Raw genomic sequence first — 6882 nt, 5'->3', positions numbered from 1 at the left:
ATACATGTTTATTTATATATACACATATATATATTTATATACACATATGTGTATATATTTATATACACATATGTGTATATATTTATATACACATATGTGTATATATTTATATACACATATGTGTATATATTTATATACACATATGTGTATATATTTATATACACATATGTGTATATATTTATATACACATATGTGTATATATTTATATACACATATGTGTATATATTTATATACACATATGTGTATATATTTATATACACATATGTGTATATATTTATATACACATATGTGTATATATTTATATACACATATGTGTATATATTTATATACACATATGTGTATATATTTATATACACATATGTGTATATATTTATATACACATGTGTGTATATATTTATATACACATGTGTGTATATATTTATATACACATGTGTGTATATATTTATATACACATGTGTGTATATATTTATATACACATGTGTATATATAAATATATATACACATGTGTATATATTTATATACACATATGTGTATATATTTTTATACACATATGTGTGTATATATTTATATATACACATGTGTATATATTTATATATACACATGTGTATATATGTGTATATATACACATATGTGTATATATACACATGTGTATATATGTGTATATATACACATATGTGTATATATACACACGTGTATATATGTGTATATATACACATATGTGTATATATACACACGTGTATATATGTGTATATATACACATATGTGTATATATGTGTATATATGTGTATATATACACATATGTGTATATATGTGTATATATGTGTATATATACACATATGTGTATATATGTGTATATATGTGTATATATACACATATGTGTATATATGTGTATATATACACATATGTGTATATATGTGTATATATACACATATGTGTATATATGTGTATATATACACATATGTGTATATATGTGTATATATGTGTATATGTACACATATGTGTATATATGTGTATATATGTGTATATGTACACATATGTGTATATGTGTATATATGTGTATATGTACACATATGTGTACATGTGTATATATGTGTATATGTACACATATGTGTATATGTGTGTATATGTACACATATGTGTATATGTGTGTATGTGTGTATATGTACACATATGTGTATATGTGTGTATATGTGTATATGTACACATATGTGTATATGTGTGTATATGTACACATATGTGTATATGCACACATATGTGTATATGTGTGTATATGTACACATATGTGTATATGTGTGTATATATGTGCACATATGTGTACATATACACGTATGTGTGTATATGTGCACATATGTGTATATGTGTGTATATGTACACATGTGTGTATATGTGTGTATATATATACACACACACACACGCACATATATACACACACACATATATAAGGGAGAGGTTAGAAAAGTGAACACCTTGCCAGGCGTGGTGGTTCACACCTGTAATCCCAGCACTTTGGGAGGCCAAGGCAGGCGGATCACCTGAGGTCAGGAGTTCAAGACCAGCCTGGACAACATAGTGAAACCCCGTCTCTACTAAAAATACAAAAATACAAAAATTAGACCAGCCTGGCCAACATAGTGAAACCCCATCTTTATAAAAAATATATAAAAATTAGCCTGTAATCCCATCTACTCGGGAGGCTGAGGCAGGAGAATCACTTGAATCCGCAGGGCAGAGGTTGCAGTGAGCCGAGATCACACCATTGCACTCCAGCCTGGGCGACAAGAGCAAAACTCTGTCTCAAAAAGTTAAATTAAATTTAATTTAATTTAAAAAAAGTGAACACCTTAATACATACCTGTAATGGAATCTGTTTGATTTCTGACTGTGGGTGGCCTTGGAACCCTGCAAGGTCTCCTGAGCCCAGTACTCAGCCTCGTCCAGAACACTTGTAGCTCTCCTGGAAGTTAGACCCTATTGCCTGCATCACGATGGACTTTCTTGATCCAAGGCTCTGCCTTTCTGCAAGACCTCTGATAATAATAGCCTAGTGTCATGCTTTGCAAATACTGACTGTCCCCCAATGTAGACTGCCTATTGCTTACTCCATTGCATCTCCTTCTGACGACTGCTACCATCATTGATGGGTTTGGTCCTGGGTCTTGGTCAGCTGCACCTCCAACATTCAGTGCATGTCTATGACAGCATCCCCAATACAAGCATATTTTGCCTCCTGTTGCACTACCACTGTGATTCATGAATGCTTGACCTGTGTGATTTCTTTTCTTTTCTTTTTCTTTTTTTATTTTTTAATTTTTTTATTTTTGAGACAGAGTCTCACTCTGTATCCCAGGCTGGAGTGCAGTGGCATGATCTCGGCTCACTGCAACCTTTGCCTCCCAGGTTCAAGCAATTCTCGTGCCTCAGCTTCCCAAGTAGCTGGGATTATAGGTGTGTGACACCATACCCAGCTGGTTTTTGTATTTTTAGTAGAGACGGGGTTTCGCCATGTTGGCCAGGCTGGTCTCCAACTCCGGACCTTGTGATCTGCCCCCTTCAGCCTCCCAAAGTGCTGAGATTACAGGCATAAGCCACCATGCCCCGCCTCTTGTTGTTGTTGTTGTTGTTGTTGTTGTTGTTGTTGTTGAGGCAGAGTCTCACTCTGTCTCCCAAGCTGGAGTGCAGTGGCATGATCTCAGCTCATTGCAACCTTCACCTCCCAAGTTCAAGTGATTCTTGTGCCTCAGCCTCCAACGTAGAGGGGATTACAGATGTGTGACACCACATGCAGCTAATTTTTGTATTTTTAGTAGAGACGGGGTTTAGCCATGTTGGCCAGGCTGGTCTCCAACTCCTGGACTCATGTGATCCACCCGCTTCAGCCTCCCAAAGTGCTGGGATTACAGGCATGAACCATGGCACCCGACCGACCTTGTGATTTCTAACTATCTTCATGGACAGTCACGAAACAGTCCTGGGAACCTGGATTTCAGTCTTGGAAGCTTGGATGTGTTGCTTAACTGCTCTCTGTGTTAGTGGCTTTGTCCAAAGAAGGGATTGTGGAAGCTCGACCTCGCACCTTTGCAACTAGGTAAACCAAAAGTCAAAAGATGCTTGATAACAATGAACTGCACTAATGCCTTGGTGTCTTTATTGGGTCTGTGTTTGCTGTATCTCACCTCTCTAGGATGACAGGCATCCTCAAAGTGGGACCTAAGTTTGTGGTTCAATTTGGAGAGCATGCAGGATGTTCCAGAAGTATTATAGGATGTCATCAGACATGTTTAAAATGTGTTAAATTTTACACAAACATTTTACTTCTATTTGCAATGTCATTGTCTTCTAAATCATAAATCCACTTTTTGAGTCACTTAAATATTTTCAAAACTCATTATCACTTTTGTCCAATATAGGTATATTTTTTGAGACAAGGTCTTATTCTGTCAACTAGGCTGGAGTGCAGTGGCTCAATCATAGCTCACAGTAACCTTGAACTCCTAGGCTCAAGTGATCCTCCTACTTCAGCCTTCTGAGTAACTGGGACTACAGGTGTGAGGTGGCTCAGATAATTAAAACAAATCTTTTTTGGTAGAGACGAGCTCTCACTATGTTGCCCAGATTGGTCTCAAACTCCTGACCTCAAGTGATCCTCCTGCCTCAGCCTCCAAAAGCACTGGGATTACGGGCATGAGCCACTGTGCCCAGTTCATTTTTGTTGAAATCTTTAAAACTTCTATTTGGCAGTGAGTGTGGCTCAAAGGTAAGCAATATAACAAGTATTTTTGGAAAGTGCAAATTGAGCAAATGCAATATGAAATGCAGGGGTAAGTTCATATATAAGTAGTGAACATAGTAAGTTTGGGCTTAAAATAAAGACCCAGTTGTACTATGTAAATAAGAGCATCCTCTGTGTTTCTTTATGGATGGAGTAAGAGGAATTGATTTTGAAATCACCCATGTTAAATTCTTTGGAAGAACTATTGTGTATTTTTTAAATTCTGTTTGTATTTTAAACTCAGTGAAATTCACTCTCTCATATTTTAGCCTGCACCTATAGTAAAAATAAAACTGGCAACTTCTAGTGTTTATTCCATTAGTATTCAATTATATTTCCCAGAGAAACAGCTGGAGGCCATCTCTCCAGTGACAAATGTGTTTGATTTGACTTCATCACCACCACAAGGCACATAATTTACTAACATTTGCTGTAGTACAATTTTAACAAGTGGGGTGATTCACCCTGGGAAAGGAGAGAAGAAGAATGCAAAAACCGAGAGACAAAAACAGAGGCAAAGGTGAGCATGGAATTAGTAAGGTGTCTGTGCCTCTAAAAATCTCTATTTTTACAGAAGCACAACCTTGACACAGAAGAGTGCACAATTTTAAGGACATAGCTCAATGAACTGTCTCAATTTGAGCACATCCACCTGCCAACATTCAGCTCAAGAAATGCAACACATCAACAATCTAGAACCACCCTTCCATACCCCTCCTATACCTCCCTTCCCCACAGTACCTGAGATTGACTGTGTTTTTGGTGATTTGTTTTTGGTTTTTGTTTGAGATGGAGTCTCGTTCTTGTTGCCCAGGCTGGAGTGCAGTGGTGTGATCTTGGCTCACTGCAACCTCCACCTCCCAGGTTCAAGTGATTCTCCTGCCTCAGCCTCCTGAGTAGCTTGGATTACAGGCGTGTGCCACTACGCCCGACTAATTTTTTTGTATTTTTAGTAGAGATGAGGTTTCACCATGTTGGCCAGGCTGGTCTCGAACTCCTGAACTCAGGTGATCTGCCCACCTCGGCCTCCCAAAGTGCTGAGATTACAGGCGTGAGCTGTTGCACCTGGCCTTGTTGATTTGTTTTTAAGGATCTTTGCAAACTGTCATTTGAGCAGTTTCTCAGCCAGTCTCTTGTGAGGAAGTCCTGGATGTGTTTGTAGACTAAGGTTTCCATGACTCAGGTGTTAGATTTGGGCACTGTGTTCTGAAGTTTCATAGTGGCTCAAAAGGGAGCAAAGGTTTATGATGAGAGGCACGAATCTACCATCCTTTCCCCTGCTGCCTTGGGAAGCCACAGTCATCTTTTTCTTTCTTTCTGCACTGACTTCTCCAGCATGGACACAGGCAGACACCTGATCTATTTCCTTTCAGGACTGCTGTGAGGCTCTGATGACATGATGGATGTGAGAACACTTTGAACAGGATGAAGTATTGTTAAATGATTATGTCCTTTTTTTTTTTTTTCGCAGCAGCACCAGAAACATATACACTTTATTGAATGCCATTGTAGAAAAGTGTGTGAGTATAAAGGGCTGATACAGGACTTGGCTCCGGGGCAGGGCAAGGAGTGGAAGGTGGAGTACATGGGATACAGGTCATGGGCAGAGCTCCTGGCCTCAGTGATGCCTCCTGATCTATCAATGGGCTTGGATGATCAACACTGGGATGACGATGAGCAGAATGGTCATGAGGATGCCCAAAGTCAGGGCCCAGATGTTCAGGCACTTGGCGGTGGAGGCATAGGCCTGGGCCCCGGTCAGGTCGCCAACCATCTTCCTGTCCCTAGACTTCATGGAGTAGGTGAATGCTATGAAGCCCAGGCAGCAGGGGTTCATGAAGAGGGTGTTGAACAGGGACCAGACAACATGGTTGGGCACGGAGGTCTCGCTGCAGATGTGGATCACGTCGGGGGAGCAGGGTTGTGGGGCACCCCTGGCACAGCCACCTCATGCTCCTCCTTGAGCATCTCATAGTTGAGGGGCTGGCCGCTGTTGACAGGAGAGAAGAAGGTTTGGACAGTGTGGTTCATGGTGTCCAGCGAAGACCAGCGGTGGTCGGGTTCGATTATATCCTTTAACCAACGTGATGGAAAGGTACTGATAGTGCAGGGAGTTATCTTGAACAAGAGGAAGGCATGTAAGTATATGTCCAAACCAAAAGAGGTACTGACCCCAATGGTTTTAAATGGCTATGATTCTCTAATTTTGGAGAAATGCCATTAACTTATTAGCTTTTCAGGGCATAACCCTAATAAGGGCCAGTGACAGAATTATCTCTATAGGATTTTATGCAGCGGTCCCCAACATTTTTGGCACCAGGGGCTGGTTTCATGGAAGGCAATTTTTCCACGGATGGGGGTTGGGGGTGGGGGGATGTAGTGGGATGAAACTGTTCCACCTCAGATCATCAGGCATTAGTTAGATTCTCATAAGGAGTGCACAACCTAGATCCCTCACGTGCACAGTTTACAATAGGGTTCACGCTGAAATGGGAAAAGTTTTTCCTTATCTACCTCGCAGGGCATGCAATGGGGGTGTGGCTCACTTTTTCAGTGCCCTGCTGCTCAAACCCCTAGGGGGAGTGTGCAGACGGGCAAGTCTAGGGGTTAGTGTTTACAGCTCCCAAAGCCCCAGTGGGCATCTGTTACCACGTGCTCTTTCAGCTTAGCCATCCTCAGGCAGCTTGTGTTAATTAGCTCAATTACATTCTCTGCCTTATCGCAAAGACAGAGAGCTTTCTGTATCTCGGGTTCTTGCCCTAGTGTACTGAAAAATTGGATCATAAGTGGGCTTGGAGGATGGGGGCAAGGCTTTATTGAATGGTGGGAAGTAGCTCTCAGCAGATGGATGGGGAGCCAGAAGGGGGATAGAGTGGGAAGGTGCTCTTCTCCTAGAGTCGGGCTGCTTAGTGGCCGGGCTCTCCTCTGACCTCTGCCGACTTCCCCTTGGTGTCCGTGTCGTTCCATCATCAATGGCCTGCCAGCATCTGTCAGTGCGTTTTTCTGCCAGTGTGTTCCTCTTGATGTCCAGCTGCTTGTGTGTGTGCCTGCTGGGGTCTCAGGGTTTTTATAGGCACAGGATGGGGGGTGTAGTGAGCCAGAATGGTTTTGGA

The 6882-nt window shown here is 41.0% G+C and overlaps 1 pseudogene; it reads right to left on the bottom strand.

The window, feature by feature from the left end:
* Window positions 1–5245: 5245 nt before the first annotated feature.
* Window positions 5246–5828, bottom strand: LOC101057658 (interferon-induced transmembrane protein 3-like; annotated as a pseudogene).
* Between the last annotated feature and the right edge of the window lie 1054 nt (window positions 5829–6882).

The sequence above is a fragment of the Pan troglodytes genome, chromosome 6 (genome assembly GCF_028858775.2).
Source record: "Pan troglodytes isolate AG18354 chromosome 6, NHGRI_mPanTro3-v2.0_pri, whole genome shotgun sequence".
Lineage (NCBI taxonomy): Eukaryota > Metazoa > Chordata > Mammalia > Primates > Hominidae > Pan > Pan troglodytes.
The sequence above is the reverse complement of the archived record's forward strand: the minus strand, read 5'-3'. Positions and strand labels throughout refer to the sequence as shown.